The sequence below is a fragment of the Symphalangus syndactylus genome, chromosome 10 (assembly GCF_028878055.3).
Source record: "Symphalangus syndactylus isolate Jambi chromosome 10, NHGRI_mSymSyn1-v2.1_pri, whole genome shotgun sequence".
NCBI lineage: Eukaryota > Metazoa > Chordata > Mammalia > Primates > Hylobatidae > Symphalangus > Symphalangus syndactylus.
Window position 1 is genome coordinate 50,103,082 of NC_072432.2, and position 17,847 is coordinate 50,120,928.

At 38.3% G+C, this 17,847-nt stretch overlaps 1 non-coding gene across 1 annotated transcript; it reads right to left on the reverse strand.

The window, feature by feature from the left end:
* Nucleotides 1–2,952: 2,952 nt before the first annotated feature.
* LOC129492432 (U1 spliceosomal RNA) lies at nucleotides 2,953–3,117 on the reverse strand. Its single transcript, XR_008660880.1, has one exon. It is a non-coding gene; the product is annotated as a U1 spliceosomal RNA (small nuclear RNA).
* Between the last annotated feature and the right edge of the window lie 14,730 nt (nucleotides 3,118–17,847).

Sequence of the window (17,847 nt, forward strand, 5' to 3'; positions counted from 1 at the left end):
ATCTTATTTCCACAATCCTGTTGTCACATTACAAATTTCCATCATCTGTAGGGTCTGGAAATATTGAGTGGGATAGATAACATGGCCTGGCTGCTGCTTGTTTTTTTTTTTTTCATCAGTGTGCTGGATCCTCCTGGACACGCTGCACAAATCTCACCTCAGTCTTAGTGCCACTGTGGACGCTGGAAGGAGCCATTTTAAAAGGCAACCTTAAACAGTTCAGTCTAATTTAATATTAGTGGCCTCCACACCTCTGACTCTTGTGTTATTAGAATTGCCTGTTTGGCTTTTATTTTCCAGTGTGAACTGATGAAACAGACATAAACTGAAGTACCCGTTGGTTTCGCGGTCTCCACCTCGAGAGGAAATCCAAAAGGAGTTTCTGGCATGTGTGGTGTTGCTTAGCAATTTACCCAAACAAACATGTTTCCTCCTCATTTTTTTCCCTAGTACTTATTTACTCAAGAACATTGTAAAATCAATTTTTACCACTTGACATCTGAAATCATTAGAAGAAAATCTGGTGTTTTGGGCTCTATGAGAAGAACTACTAACCACAGTAAGACTTTGACTTTACTTTGTTTCTCATTTTGCTGCTTTAATAACATAAAGCTAGGATTTGTGGCCTTCTTCTGACTAGATTTTGGTTTGGATTGGCCTGCATACATCCCTGTCTCCGTGATCTTGATGACCTAATCTCTCTATCTCAATTTCCTTCTCTGGATGATATGGTTAAATACCCATCTTATAAATCCCCCATGGAATTTTTGTTGAGGACTAATGAAGGAATATTAATACGTTTATAAAATATGTATTGAGTGTCCGCTACATGTCAGGCACTGTGTTGCATTCCAGAGTGACAAAGATAAGACATGATTCCTTCGTTCAATGAGATCAAATCTTATAGTTAAACTGCCTGGAAACATCCATAGATCATTCTCAACTTCTCTACCCATAAAAACTTAGGAATCTTTCTAGACTCAGACTTCATCTCTCCCTGGAACCTTCCATAGACACAATCTTGGCCCCCAGCCTGAATTTACATGCCTCTCTATCCTGTAAACCTTTTTTCCAACATTTTCCACCTTATACTGAAAATATCTGTTCACATAGATACATAGATGTCTTCCTGAGTGGCACATAAGCTCCTGGAGAGCAGGGACCCTGGCTTATTGCAGCTCAGCAGCCAGTCCATTTTCTAGTGCAAATTTTCTTGGGGACACCCCCACCTACCCACCCCTGCTGCCATTCTTCCTATATGTGTCTCAGGTGTGGCTGACACCACTGCTAGCTCCCAAGTGGTGATTGTGGAGCTCAGGCTTGGCCAATCAGCATCACGTCCCCTTGGCCCCTGTGAATGGTATTTCACGAGTATGTTATCCTGTTCTGTTAAAAAAAAAATTAGGCCAGAAATTTTTTTCCAGTTGTTGGAAAAGAAAAGCTTTTCTTCCCACCAGATTTAGAGTTTTAAAGATGTAAGTCCAGACAAGCTGGCAGCCAAAATGTTAATGCTTAGGGGAAAAATGGCGCCAACAATAGAGATACAAAAAATATTTATAATGTGGATACTGGAAGAATACTAAAATTGAACTAATGTTTGGGTGGCCATGCTATTCAAGAACATTATGAAATACATTTTTATTATGTGCCATCTCCTGGTTTTGTCAGATAGCAGATATGATATTTATTATCTATGTTTTTTATCCAAGTTCAAAAGAATTTTAAACAAATTGGGGCCAAGAACAAGAGTTCTCTGAAATACTGTGTGAGGCTCTTCTCTTCATCAACTCTAGTTTATTCACTAATACTCTTTAGGTATAGTTGTTTTTTAAAAAAACTTTAAATCCAATTTTCATAGCCCAGATTTTTCCAAAGCTTATCAGAATTTTTTTCAAATACCTTTTGATGCCAACATGAATGAGGCTTCCAGCATTCCCTGATCTACCAGACTTTGCAGAGTACCTGTTTTATGTCCACTTCGTACAATCTTAGATATGATTAGGATGCTAAAGAAGTTGTTTATGCCTGCAAGAAGCTTGTAACTAGCTTGCTATACATGGATAAAACATTTAACCACTAAGAGCTTTAAGACATTCTTCTGGGAAGGTTTTTTAATTTCGTTTTATTTTAAATAAAGATTCTGGAGTCTAACTTCTAGGGATTCTGATTCATTATGTCTCAGCTAGGTCCTAGGAATCTGTATTTTAAGAGACCAGAGCAAAGAGACAGAGAAAGACCAGGTTCTCAGGGCATCATTTGAACCCCTGAGTTAGAACTAATTGAAGCTAGATCCACCCCTGGACTCCAGGAGCCAAAAAATATCCTTTTAAAAAATTTAAAAAATAATTTCAACTTTACCCTTGCCCCTTTCCCTCCCTCCCTCCTCTTGTATTCCCCACTGTCTATTGTTGCCATCTTTATCCATGGGCACCCAATGGTTAGCTCCCACTTATAAGTGAGAACATGTGGTATTTGGCTTTCAGTTACTATGTTAATTTGTTTAGGATAATGGCCTCCAGCTGCATCCATGTTGCTGCAAAGGACATGAGTTTGTTCTTTTTCGTAGCTGCATAGTATTCCATAGTGTATACGTACCATGTTTTAAAAAATCCAATCCATCATTGGTGGGCACCTAGATTGACTCTATGTCTTTGCTATTATGAATAGTGCTGCAATGAACATACAGGTACACGTCTTTGTAATATTATTTACGGCATTCCCATCAGCAATAAATAAGAGTTCTTTTTCCACATCCTCAACAGCAGTAGCATTATCAGTGTTTTGGATTTGGGCCATTCAAATGGGCGGGCAATTGGATCTCATTGTTTTAATTTGCAATTCCTTAATGACATATATGTGGAGCATCTTTTCATATGCGCAGTTGCCATCTGTACATCTTCTTTGGTAAGGTGTCTGTTCAGGTTGTTGGCTCATTTTTTTCCTTTTATTTACCAGGGAAAAGCATGAATTCAGTATGCTACTACCACAAATTATGCAGTTGAGTCTCCCACATTTGGAGAAATCACAGGGATCAGCAAGTCTTCAGTGGAATAGAGAAGCCTTGCCCTAGGAAAAACTACCCTTGTGGTCATGGTATCTACCCTGCCTGGTAATCTTTTGGGCCTATTTTTCAATCGGTGGCTTATTTTCTTATTGAACTTTAAGGGTTCTTTGTATATTTTGAATCACAATCCTTTATCAGATAGGTCTTTTGCAAATATTTCCTCTCAGTCTGTGGCTTATCTTCAATTTTTTTTTTAAATTTATCAACTTTTTTCAGTAGCTGATATAGTTTGGCTCTGTGTCTCCACTCAAATCTTAATCTCCAGTTGTAATCCCGACATGTCAAGGGAGGGAGGTGATTGAATTATAAAGGCAGTTTCCCCCATGCTGTTCTCATGACAGTGAGTGAATTCTCATGAGAGCTGATGGTTTTATAAATGGCAGTTTTTCCTGCATCCTCACTTCTCTCTCCTGCCACCAGGTGAAGTTCCTTGCTTCCCCTTCACCTTCCGCCATGATTGTAAGTTTCCTGAGGCCTCCCCAGCCATGTGGAACTGTGAGTCAATTAAACCTCTTTCCTTTATAAATTACCCAGTCTTGGATAGTATCTTTATAGCAGTGTGAGAACGGACTAATAGAGTAGCCTTTGACCTTTCTTCTTAAAGATAAGGATATTAGCAATTGTAAACTTTTTACCAACAAACACCTTTTAAAATAAATATCTTTTATTACATTGCCAAAGTCTATAAACTTTCATTTTGTTGTACAACAGTAAATATAACTTATTTTATATATTTAAATTTTTCATTGTTCACTACCAGTACTTTTTTAAAAGCATATTATCTTTATAGTCATTAACATATTGTTAAATTTCTATTTTATAGAAGACAGTTCCTAGTACTGTTTAATTTACAGAGATAAAAGAGAAAATATGCAGATCCAACTTCTAAGAGCATTCCATATTATACACCAAGCTTATTCCTGAAAACAATGATCCAGAAAACCACATGAAAGAGTTTTATTATGGATATCCTAAAACAAGTAACTATAAGTTTCAGATATATATAGAATATTCCACAGTTCCTATAATCAAAATTCATGAGTTTTCTGATCACCTTCAATGTTTGTACTGAGTTACACACCGCTGTTACATTAAAGAAAACCATTAAAAATAAAGCTAGTTTTCTCTTTTTTTTTCAACTTTTATTTTAGACTCAGAGGTACATGTGCAGGTGTGTTACCTGGGTATATTGTGTGATGCTGAGATTTGGGGTATGAAAGATCCTGTCATCCAGGTACTGAGCACAGTACCCAATAGTTAGTTACTACCAGTACTTTACAAACATGAATTTTTCTTCCTTGAATTTTTTTCTCTTGATTTAATCCTTCTGGAGTAGATTTTTTATTAGGTGTTTTTTTTTTTTTTATTTGTTTTCAAAGAACAACCCATTAATGTTTCATTATTCCCCAAATCTGTTTAAAATTAAGAAGGCCTTTCTGTTACCATAGACATAAAATGAATGGATTGGGCATTATATTTTTGGCTTATTCTTCTCTCCTCCTCTTTAGGATTTTCTAAATATTCCTCCACTTTCCTCTGCCATTAAATGTTGTTATGGGAAAAGTAGGAGGTCAAATTAAACCCATTGTTTTTCTCTCAGGCTGAGTAGATAACTTTATTTTATTATTATTATTATTTGGCCCAAAAGTTATGTCTGTTTAGTGAAATTATTATTATTACTATTGTTATCGTTATCCTGCTCTCAGATACATCTTTCTGTTGATTATTCAGCATAATTATTTACCTAGGAGATACTGTGCATGTTTAATCAGCAAATTCAAATTTTCCTTATTTTAACAAGGTTTTCTTCTTTTATAATTTCAAATAATCTGCTGTTTCATTAATTCTGTAAATTTAGCAATACCTATTATGCATATGTTGAGCTACTGTGTCATGTTTCTGTATTATCTCCTTTCTGATTTCTCTGTCGTTTTCTATTTTTAATGGGATTTTTATAAATCTTGACCTTCATATTATTGTACCATTCATGATTTTGTGGTTTTAAATGTGGCTTTTCTTTTCCTAATTATTTGTTTGAAATCTTTAATTCCTCCTGTGAATTCTGCCAGCTCACTTTTCATTTTTCCATGGTCATGTATTTTATTTTATATTTTTCATTCATTTTTAAAGTTAAAATTATTTTTAATGGATTTCTGTTCCTGGCTCTGATGGAGAAACAGGGACAGATTTACCCTCTTACTTAAAAAAAAATATAGACAAAATTTATAAAGGATGGTTCTCAAACATAGGACAACAGGCAGTATAAACAGTAATTTTTCAAAGAAGATAAACAAAGGGAGTAAACCCTATGGTTTCTCCACCGATTCCCTAGAGAGAGATTCCAAGCTATCAGTCTTACTCAATTGAGAAGACAGAGTTCACTGAGAATTTGGGGAAAGTCAAAGTGGACAGAATTCACAAAGAACTTAAAAAAAGAGTATTGTGCAGAGAAAGAGCTCCAGCTACCTCCAGAGAGTTTCTCTTGAGTTTTCAGAGCATGCATTTGGGGAACCCATCTGAGGCAAGGGAAAGAACTACCAGGAAGAAGCAGGTGGAAAAATTCCTGATGTTCACATAGACGGGGAAATTTCTCAAGTTTTTGTCATCTGAAGTGGAGAAATCTTATACGGTATGAGGTGCTGAAGAGAATACTCAGAAGGACAATGCCTCCGTAGTAGGACCAAACTAGCCTAGAGTAAAGGCTGGTCTGTCTTGTATGACTCCTTGTGAAACGATTCTGCTGAGTATGTCACCAATTTTCTAAGCTAATCTAAGTGATTCCAAGTAATAAGTTGAAATTTTCACTATTTGTATGTTTTTATTAATTATTCATTGTGGTTGTAATGGTTTTTGGTTTATAATATTTTGTTGGTCTGTTATTTGCTGCATAGTGGTTTATGAAGTCATATCTTTATTGGATCTTTAACAATGTAGATAGAATAAGTTCTTTGTTTCATTTCATGTTATTTGTTTTTAAATTTTACTTCTTATTTAACAGTAATGTTACAAATCTTTAAAAATGTTTTACTTTATTTGTAAGGAAAACATCTAAAGCAAAGTGAAACAAAAAATGATGTAGGATCTATTATTATTATTTTCCATCATGTGACTCTTTGTTGTAACAGAGAGGCTTCATCTATTTATATTTGTTGTTACAATTGATTTCTTTCATCATTCTGTTATTTCAGTGTTTTCTCTTTAAAAATATGTTCTTGTTATTCAATGATTTAGTTTTCGCTTTATGTACCATTTTCTTTATTTTGTCCTTCATATTTGCAAGCTATATAGCCTCTGTTAAATTCTATTAATGGATATCTTTAAGCATTCTTTGACATGTAATTTTCTAATGTCCCAGTAAATAAAGAATTTGTCAACATAAAATGTGTGTGTAGGCCAGGAGCGGTGGCTCATGCCTATAATCCCAGAATTTTGGGAGGCCAAGGTGGGTGGATCACTTGAGGTCAGGATTTTGAAACCAGCCTGACCAACATGGCGAAACCCCGTCTCTACTAAAAGAATACAAAACTTAGCCAGATGTGGGGGCGCACACCTGTGGTCCCAGCTACTTGGGAGGCTGAGGTGGGAGAATCGCTTGAACCTGGGAGGCAGAGGTTGCAGTGAGCCGACATCACGCTATTGCACTCCAGCCTGGGTGACAGAGCAACTCCATCTCAAAAAGAAAAAAAAATGTGTGTGTATAATCCTTGCACATACTGCTACCAGGGTTATTTTTATCTCTAATCCACATATATTGCTTTATCTGCAGGAAAATTAATTTTCAGAATTTGATGTAGTCTTATTTCCGTCTCTCTTTCCTGCTCAATTGTTTTCTGGGATTTGGCATCTTTGCTCTGATAAATAAAGATACCAGGGAAAGGGTACAGTACAGAACATTACTGTCTTTCAGATCGTTAATGGAAGGTGGAGGAATTACTGCAACCCTTTCTTGTTGGCACAAGTTCTTCATCTTTGAGTTAGCCATCAGACAGTGGGCAGGTAAGTGGTTTTGTTTTCTCTCCTCTTTTTTTTTGAGACATGGTCTCGCTCTGTTCCTGAGGTTGGAATGCAGTGGTGCAGTCATAGCTCACTGAAGCCTTGACCTCCTGGGCTCACAGGATCTTCTTGCCTCAGCCTCCTGAGTAGCTAGGACTATAGACATGACATCACCCTTGACTCTCTTTCTTTTGTTCCTTCTCCCCTCACCTCGTCTTCCTGCTTCTTCTTCTCTTTGTCCTCCTCTTTCCCCTTTTCCCCCTCCTCCTCCTGTTTCTTGATTTCTTTTACCTTAAGCAAAATCTGGGGAAATCTGGAGTAAAAATCTGTGTACACTTTTTTGTCTTCTGGTTAGGAGCGATTACGATATACTCAGATGATTCATTGGTGTAAATCTTCTTTATTCTCTCTCTTCATGGGCATTTTAGTGAAAATTAGAAAAGACGGTATGATGGGAGATTAGTTCTGTATTTTTTTGTAATTAAACTTTTTACTTTGAAATAACTATAGATTTACAGAAAGGTACCAAGAAATATACAGGGAGGTCCTGTGTACCCTACACCAACCCTTCCTCAGTGTTAACATCTTACAAAACCAGGTGCAATATTGGAACCAGAAAATTGACATCAGTACAATCCATAGAGCTTTGTCAGGTTTCAGTTATTGCATGTATGCATAGCTCTATGCAATTTTATTGCATGTGTAGCTTTGCATAACTGTCACCACCATCAAAATAAAGGTATCATCCCCACAAAACTACCTCATGTTACAACTTTATAGCCACACCGTTACATCTCCTCCATCTCTAATCTCTGACAACCACTAATCTGTTCTCCATCTCCATAATTACGTTATTTCACAAATGTTATATAAATGAATTCATGCACTACGTGTCCTTTTGTAATTGGCTTTCTCCACTCAGAATAATTTCCTCAAGGTTCATCCAAGTTGTGTGTATCAGTAGTTCATTCCTTTTTGTTGCTGAATAGTATTCCATAGAATGCATACAGTGCTACAGTTTGTTCAAGCATTTGCCCATTTAAGTAAATTTGGGTAGTTCCAGTTTTAGACTATTACAAATAAAGCTGCTCTAAACATATACAAATTTCTGTATGAAAATAAATAAGTTTTCATTTCCCTAGGATATATAGCCAAGAGTGCAATGTGTGGATCATAGGTAAGTCTAAGTTAAAAAAAATGCCAGTGTATTTTCCAGGGTCGTTATGCTATATTACATTTCTACCAGCTGTATGAGTGGTCAGTTTCTCCACATCCTTGCCAGCATTTGATGTTGTCACTAATTTTAGTTTTAGTCATTCTGATAGGTGTGTCTGAGTGATATGCTATTGCAATTTTAACTTGCTTTTCTCCGATGGCTAAGGATGTTGAGCATCTCTTCATGTATTTATTTCCCATCTATATATCCTCTTTGGTTAAAATGTCAGGGCATGTCTATTGTCCATTCCCTAATTGGATTGTTTGATTTTTAAATTTTGACTTTTGAGAATTCTTTATTGTGGTTTAATAAAAAATATATTTCATCTTTGTCCTTGGTTTCAGGCATACAGCTCCTAAAACACTTGGACTGTCCTGAGTGGCAAGTATCTTTTGTTTGCTAATAAGATGACTGGTGGCCAGGGTCGCTGGATAGCTTCAGGACAGGGGCTGGTAACCAGAAAGAGCAAACCATGATTAGAGGGTTGAAACTTTTAGTCTGCCTCCCTGACTTCTGGAAAGGGGAGAGGGGCTGGAGATTGGGTTCAATCACAAATGACCAATGGTATAATCAATCGTATCTGTGCAATAAAACCTCTATTAAAACCTCCTAAAGCATAGGTGTCAGGAAGCTTCCAGGTTGGTGAACAAATCAAGTTGCTGGGAGGGTAGTACACTCAGAAAGAGCATGGAAGCTCTGCACACCCCTCTTTCCCCCATACCTTGCCTAACGCATCTATGTCATTTGGCTGTTCCTCAGTTGTACCCTTTATAATAAACCAGTTGTATTAGTCTGTTCTCATGCTGCTAATAAAGACATACCCAAGACTGGGTAATTTATAAAGGAAAGAGGTTTAATTGACTCACAGTTCAGCATGGCTAGGGAGGCCTCAGGAAACTTACAATCATGGCAGAAGGGGAAGCAAACATGTACTTCTTCACATGGCAGCAGCAACAAGTGCAGAGCGAAGGGCGGGAAATGCCTTTTATAAAACCATCGAATCAGCGAGGCACGGTGGCTCACACCTGTAATCCCAGCACTTTGGGAGGCTGAGGTGGGCGGATCATCTGAGGTCAGGAGTTCGAGACCAGCCTGACCAACATGAAGAAATCCTGTCTCTACTAAAAATACAAAATTAGCCAGGTGTGGTGGCACATGCCTGTAATCCCAGCTACTCAGGAAGGCTGAGGCAGGAGAATTGCTTGAACCTGGGAGGTGGAGGTTTCAGTGAGTCGGGATCATGCCACTCCAGCCTAGGCAACAAGAGTGAAGAGTGAAACTCGGTCTAAAAAAAACACCATCGGATCTCTGGAGACCCCACTCATTATCATGAGAACAGCATGGGGGTAATTACCCCCATGATTCAATTACCTCCCACTGGGTTCCTCCCACCCACGACACATGGGGATTATGGGAACTACAACTCAAGATGAGATTTGAGTGGGGACACAGCCAAAGTATATCACGGGTAAACATGAGTAAATGTTTTTCTGAGTTTTTTTGAGTTGTTTTCAGCAGATTATTAAACCTGAAAGGAGGTCATGGAAACCCCTGAATTTGTAGCCAAGTTGGACATCATTTATGGGTACCCTGGAGACCCAGGACTGGTGAGGACTGGTGTCTGAAGTGAGGACAGTCTTGTGAGACTAAGCCATTTAACTTGTGGATTCTGCACTATGAGTAGCTATTGTGTAGACCTTTATATTCTAGATAAAAGTTCTTTGCAGGATGTGTGGTTTGCAAATGTTTTCTCCGGTCTGTAATTTATCTATTCATCCTTTTAGCAGGAAGTTTCACAGAGCAAAGGTTTAAATTTTTATGAAGTCTAATTCATAATTATTTCTTTTTATGGATTGATTATTCCTTTGGTGTGAAGTCTAAGAACTATTTGCCTAGTCCTAGGTCTGAAGATTTTCTTCTATTTTTTTTTCTAGAAGCTTTATAGTTTTATATTTTACATTTAAGTCTCTGATCCAGTTTGAGTTAATATTTGTATAAAGTGTGAGGTTAAGGGTTTTGTTTTTGTTTTTGTTTTTTGCCTATGGATATTCAATTGCTCCAACACTGTTTATTGCAAAGACCATCTCCTCTTCCTTATTAGATTGTTTTCCTTCTTTTGTCAAAAACAATTGGGCATGTTTATGTAGATATATTTCTGGCTTCTCCAGTCTGTTCTATTGATCAATGTTTCCATTCTCCTGCCAGTACCACCCTTTCTTGATTACTGTAGCTACATAATAAGCCTTAAAATCATAAAGAGTGATTTATTGTTCTTTTTCAAAATTGTTTTGGTTATTCTTAAAGACTTTACCTTCCCATATAAATTTTAGAATAAATTTCTCTATGTCTACAAAAAATGATGATGATTTTTGGGTAAGAATTGTGTTAAACCTGCAGATCAATTTAGGAAGAACTGACCTGTCTACTATGTTGAGCCTTCCAATCTGTGAACATGTTGTGTCTTCCCAAGTATTTAGGTGTTTTTTTTTTTTTTTTTATAATCAGCATTTTGTAGCTTTCTTTATACAGATTCTGTACATGCTTTATTACAGGGGTCTCCAACCCCCAGGCCACAAACCAATACTGGTCTGTGGACTCCTGGGAACCAGGCCACACAGCGAGAGGGGAGTGGTGGGCCAGCAGGCATTACCACCTGAGCTCCACCTCCTGTCAGATCAGTGGCATTAGATTCTCATAGGAACACAAACCCTATTGTGAACTGCTCCTGTGAGGGGTCTAGGTTGCATGTTCCTTATGAGAATCTAACTAATGCCTGATGATCTGAGGTGGAAAAGTTTCATCCCCAAACCATCCTCCCCACTCCACCTCCTGCCAGTCCATGGAAAAATTGTCTTCTATGAAATTGGTCCCTGGTGCCAAAAAGGTCACTGCTTTATTAGATTGACACTTACATATTTCATTTTCTTTGAAGCAATTGTAAATGGTATTGTGTTTTCGGTTTTGGTTTCCATTTGTTCATTGTTACAATATAGGAATTCAGTTGATGTTTGTGAGCTGATCTGTATTTTGCAATCTTACCAAACTCTTAGTTCTAGGAGTGTTTTTGTAGATTTCTTAGAGTTTTCTACATAGATAATCATGTTATCTGAAAATAGAGACAGTTTCATTTTCTTTTCTCCAATTGGTGTGCCTTTTAGTTCTTCTTCTTGCCTTATTACAGTTCATACAACTTCTAGTGCTATGTTGAATAAGAATGATGAGAGGTGACATTCTTTTTTTTTTTTTTTTTGAGATGGACTCTCCCTCTGCTCTGTCGCCCAGGCTGGAGTGCAGTGGCACAATCTCGGCTCACTGCAAGTTCTGCCTCCAAGCCTCCGGGGTTCACACCATTCTCCTGCCTCAGCCTCCCAAGTGGCCGAGACTACAGGTGTCCACCACCACGCCCAGCTAATTTTTTGTATTTTCAATAGAGACGGGGTTTCACCGTGTTAGCCAGGATGGTCTTGATCTCCTGACCTCATGATCCACCCGCCTCAGCCACCCAAAGTGCTGGGATTACAGGCATGAGTCACTGCGCCTGGCCAAGAGGTGACATTCTTGCTTTTTTCCCAATCTTAGAGGAAAAGCATTCAGCCTTAAGTATTCATCCTTAAGAATGATGTTAGCTGTAGATTTTCCCAAATGCTCTTTATAAGGCTGAAGAACTTCCCCTCTGTTCCTGAGAGTTTCTGGGCGTTTTTGTTTTTGTATTTTGGTAAATTTTGAATGGATGTTGAATTTTGTGAAATACGTTAGCCACATTATTGATATTATCGTGATTTTTGTTCTTTAGCTTCTTGATATAATAAAATATATTGTTTGATTGTTAAATACTGAACAACCCTTGTGTACCTGAGTAAATCCCCCTTGATCAAGATGCATTATTCTTTCTATTGTTGAATTTGATTTGCTAACATTTTTGTGTCTACACTTGTGAGAGATATTGATCTATGCTATTCTTTCTTTTTCTTTTGATGCTATCTTTGTCTGGTTTTGATATCGGAGTAATTCTGGTCTCATAAAGTTTATTGGAGAGTGTTCTCTTCTATTTTCTGGAAGACAGACAGTGTGTAAAATTAGTGTTAATTCTTCTGTGAATGTTTGGTAAAATTCTCCAGTGAAACCATCTGGGCCTGGAGATTTCTTTTTTAGGAACTTTTAAATTATGAATTGAATTTCTTTACTACTTATAAGGCTATCCAGGTTATCAGCTTCCTCTTGACTGAGTTTTGATAGTTTATGGTTTTTAAGGGGTTGGTTGATTTCTTCTAAGTCGTTGAATTTATGAGTATAAAGTTTTGCATAGTGTATTGGATTTCCAGGGCTGCTGTAATGAGTACCACAAACAGGGTGGTTTAAAACAACAGAAATATATTGTCTCACAGTTCTAGAGGCCAGGGCCTGAAGTCAAGGAGTCAGCAGGGCCATGCTCCCTCGAGACCCATGGGGAGAATCCTTGCCTGTCTCTTTCTAGCTCTGGTGGCTGCTGGCAATCTGCAGTACTTCTTGGCTTGTAGCTGCATAACTCCAACCTCTGCCTTTGTTGTCACATGGCATTCTCCCTGTGTGTCTCTGTCCTCACATGGCCTCTTTCTGTAAGGACATCATCATACTGGATTAGGAGCCCACCCTGCTCCTTGATGACCTCATCTTAACTAATTCCATCTGCAATGACCCTGTTTCCAAATAAGGTCACATTCTGAGATATTGGGGGTTAGGACTTTAACATTTCTTTTTGGGTGGGGAGAATACATTCACCTCATAACAGTAGTCTTCCTCTGTTAGCCCTTTAATGGCTGCGGGATCTCCCCTGTTTAATTCCTGATATTGGAGATTTGTGTCTTCTCTCTTTTTATCTGTGTCCATCTCACTGGAAGATTTTCAATTTTATTAATTTTTTTACAAAAACCAGCGTTTTGTTTAATTTTCTCTGTTGCTTTCCTGTTTTCAATTTCATTGGTTTTCACTTATATCTTTACTATTTCCCTTCTTCTGCCTATGATGGTTTGTTTGGCTTTTCTTCTAGTTTCCTGAGATTGGAACTTGGATCATTTATTGGACCCCCACCACCACCCGAGGGGTCTCAGGAGGCACTGCGAAGTCCAGCCTGGCTGCATTCTGCATGGTTGTCAGTACCTGCTTTGCTTCCTCTCCACCGCCTGTATCTGGAATGATAAAGAAGATGACGTATGGGAAATTCAAGTATTTGAGCTGTACCTAAAGTAAGCCCTCCCCTCCCTCTTGCTCCCAACCTTCAAAAAGTTAGATGTATCATTTCCTTGCAAGAATTTTGTTCCTTTACTCAATAATAACTTCAAAATGAAACCTCGATACATTATAAATGATGTCGGTAATACTAAGGACACCTTTGGCATCCTACTTTTAGATTTCCCCTTAGGTCTGCGCCACATTTTTTTGGTGGAGCCTCAGAGGCCACCGTTCTTTTCTCTTTCTGGTTGCTGATCTATGCTCTTTCCATGTGACTAGAAGAGCAGATTCAGCTACATAGGTCTTTGGGACTTACGTGTTTGCATCTTTGGGGGAATATTATCAGAAATTTGGATCTAATATGCAATATCTGTCTACACTCTGGATTAAAATAATCACATTGGATTAGTCAAACATGAGTCACTATGGTATTTAGAATAAAATAGGTAAGTCAAAGAGACTGCATTGAAATAATGTTGAAGTTCAACTCGCAATGTTTTAGAGAATGCATGCTTTCTGGATGTTTTGAGTGGAGAATATAATTATGCTTCAGTAAGTGAGCTATTAAATTGAAGAAGTATAAAAAACCACCTTATAAAATTGTGAAGTAGAAAATAATCTTCTCTTTAATCTCTACAAATAGATTTTTAAGGTTCTTTTTGCATGCTCAGTGCAGGTCAATATCAGAATTGCTCATTATAGTTCTTTGCCTCTGCCTTGCTCCACTGACAAAGCTGAATCCCATGGAAACTTGGCCATTATGCTATAATTGCAATCAAACAGGATTTGGAGCCATTGTTACCAGAAACTTGAAAAACTGGGGGTGGCAGAGGAGAAAAGGCTATGCCAGGAACCAGGACAAATACTTTCATTCACAGTTAGGCCATATCATTGCCATGGGCAAGGGATGAAAAGATTCTCTGACTAAAGAAGACCTGCATCAAAGGGAGTGTCTACAGGGTTATTGAAGAATGCATAGGTGATGGGAAATTGGTCTTGACATTTTTTTATTTATAAAAATTTATGAATGCCTTTTTATGATCTTGTGAGGTGAATAATGAGGGAATAGTTCTGAGACTTTTATATATATGTCTGAGACACTATCTGATGGACATTATTCATTGTACATTTTTCTGCTCTCCCTGCTCTATCCTCCTACTCCGAGTTTTTGGAACATTTTTAAACCTTGAGAAAAGTTAAAAGAATAATATGCTTTGCCCATAGTTTCTTCTCTTTCTGTATACCTTTTTTCTGACTTCTTACTATTTTTTTTCCCCTGATGACAGCCTACCATTGAATTTTTTTTTAACACTCTAGAAACAGCCTTTATTGGTGGCAACATGGATTGGAAGAGGAAGGGATATGATAGCTCCCACTCCTGGGGCAGCATCCACAGATTCAGTCACCACTTTCCAAAATGCTAAAAAGAAATTTTATTGTGTATATTTAAGGTATACAACATGATGTTATGGGATACATATAGACAGTAAAATGGCTTCTATAGTGAAGCAAATCAACATACCCCCATCATCTCATATACGTAGCCTTTTTTATGTGTGTGGCAAGAGCAGCTAAAATCTACTCATTTAGCAGAAATCCCAAATACTGTGCAATTTTATTAATAGTAGTCCTCATGTTGTACACTGGATCTCTAGACTTGCTTATTCCCCATGTCTGCTACTTTGTAACCTCTAGCCTACGCCTTCACATTTACTCTCCCAGCCATTATTTCCTGAACCATTGGAAAGTAAATTACAAAAACCATGGCACTTCATCTCTAAATATTTCATAATACTTCTCTCAAGAGTAAGAACATTAACTTTCATGTACAATGCAATGATCACATCTAAGAAAATTATTAATAATTCCACAATATCATTTAATATACTGTGTATATTCGGATTGCCACAATTGTCCCCAAAAGGTTTTTTATGGCTGTGTGTCTTTTTCAATCCAGGAGCCAATCAAGGTTCATATTTTACCTTTTTTTTTTTTTTTCTTTGAGACGGAGTTTCACTCTTGTTGCCCAGGCTGGAGTGCAATGGTGCAATCTCGGCTCACCGCAACCTCCGCCTCCTGGGTTCAAGTGATTCTCCTGCTTCAGCCTCCCGAGTAGCTGGGATTACAGGCATGTGCCACCACACCCGGCTAATTTTGTATTTTTAGTAGAGAAGGGGTTTCTCCATGTTGGTCAGGCTGGTCGGGTACTCCCAACCTCAGGTGATCTGTCCAGCTAGCCTCCCAAAGGGTTGGGATTACAGGCATGAGCCACCGCGCTCGGCCCATGTTTTACCTTTTATACCTGGTATATTTTTAATCTAGAATACTATCTCCTCTCTTGCCCTTTTTCTCTTATCAAATTGTCTTTTTTGTAGGATTGGCAGATTTAGAAAATTTAGAAAAGGATGCTCAGTTAACCTGAATGTCAAATAAACAATGAATCATCTTTTACCATAAAATGTCCCGTGCTCATACTAAAAGCTAATTTGTTATTTATCTGAAAATCAAATTTAACTCAGTATCCTGTATTTTATCTAACAACTCTGCTTTTTAAAAAGTTCAGACTGCCAGGCGTGGTGGCTCATGCCCGTAATCTCAGCTACTGGGGAGGCTGAGGCAGGAGAATCACTTGAACCCGGGGCGGCGGGGAGGTTGCAGTGAGCTGAGATCTTGCCACTTCACGCCAGCCTGGGTGAAAGAGCAAAAATCTGTCTCAAAAGAAAAAAAAAAAGCTCAGACCAGTTCTATTATAGAGTAGCTCAAATTCTGGATTTGCTTGTTTTCTAGTGATTTGATTTTGTAAACATTTTTTACAAAAATTTCTAGATGATGTTGCATATTTCTTATTGCATCACACTGGGTGGTACATATCTACAAGTGTCATTTGTGAAATTAAGTTTGATTACTGGCTAAAGATGGTAACTACAAGTCTCTCTGGTTAAAAGCACTTTCTTTCTTTTGGAATTATTAAATAATTGTGGGGTAATATTCTGAGACCAGGTGAATATTCTGAGACCAGGTGAGATGTTCTCAATCATCTTCTGCACAATAATTTTAACATTTGTTAGTGATCACTTCCCGAATTATTTCCTTGTGGGTTGTGAAATAATTTTTTAATGTTAGTATTCCTTCTACTTTTATTACTAGCTGACATTCATCTGTAAAGCAGAATTTTCCTTCTTTAATGCTCTCTTGTAGTATCACTATATACTAATGGAATTTTAAAAATTCAATTTGTTATAATTCGTTACTGTCGCTACTCTGTTATTGCTCAAATTACCCCAGTTTTGGCCGATGGAAGCCCCTTGCAAGTCTGCCCTTTGGTCCCTTGGATAGAACCCCATTTTGTCCTTGAGCGCTTGCTTTCATCCTATCATGAAAAAATGTCCCAGGCTTATTTTTGTACTCCTGTTGTCTAGGAGGAATCGGCCTTTTCCCCAATGACCTGTGCCAGCTGTCAGTTTTGTGCCTCCCTGCTCCAAATCCATTGTCTTTGCCCTGCTCTGTGATACTGCCGGAGTTGGACCCTGTGAACATGCTTCCTTTGCCAGCTGGCACAGTGGCAAGCTTTGTCAGTAGAGGGCACTAGAGGGACACTGCTGTGCACACAGAGCACCTTGTGGCACTCACCCTCCAGCTAGCCTCCTGATCAGCTGGCCTGCCCCATGGTTTTCCTTCTTTGCTGGCCTCAGTCTGCTGGAACCCCTGTGGGAAGTCTCTTGTTTTCCAACTTGAGCCCACCAGTTGGACCACTGTGGACCGGCTCTGACTCAGGATAACACAGCAGACTTCTCTGCCATCCCTTGGGCTGTGACTGTACCCTTTCCAGTGAAGTCTGAATCTCAGCTTGGGGAGAAGGCCCCTCCTTTTGCAAGTTGTTCCTTATATGGGCACTTTCAGCCCCATGGTATTGTTAATGTTCTCTTATTCTCTCTGGTTAATCTCCTCTTTCTAGTTAATAATTCTTTAAATTAAATTTTCCCTGTTGAAGTGACTGGTTTCTTTTCTGTCTTCTGAATGAACCCTGACTAATAGAGAAGTGGTGCAGGGAATAGTTGTTAAATAGTACCACTATTCAAATAAGTGATTCCAGGAGTAACTTGGTCATGCCCTTGGATTTGAGCACAGTGCCAAGCCCCTTGCCAAGCATGCAGGAACAACACCATCAATCCAGCCATCACCTGCAGGTGAGTGTGAGGAAGTACCCACTGAAGCAAGTATGTTGGGAGCCTAAGGGGCTGCTACACCTGACTAATGATATCTACAAGGACTATGGCATGGCATTGTCTTCTCACCATTAGAAGAGGTTTCTCCACATCCAGACTGTGAAGTTACTCACTCATGTATTTATCTAATATCTTTATAG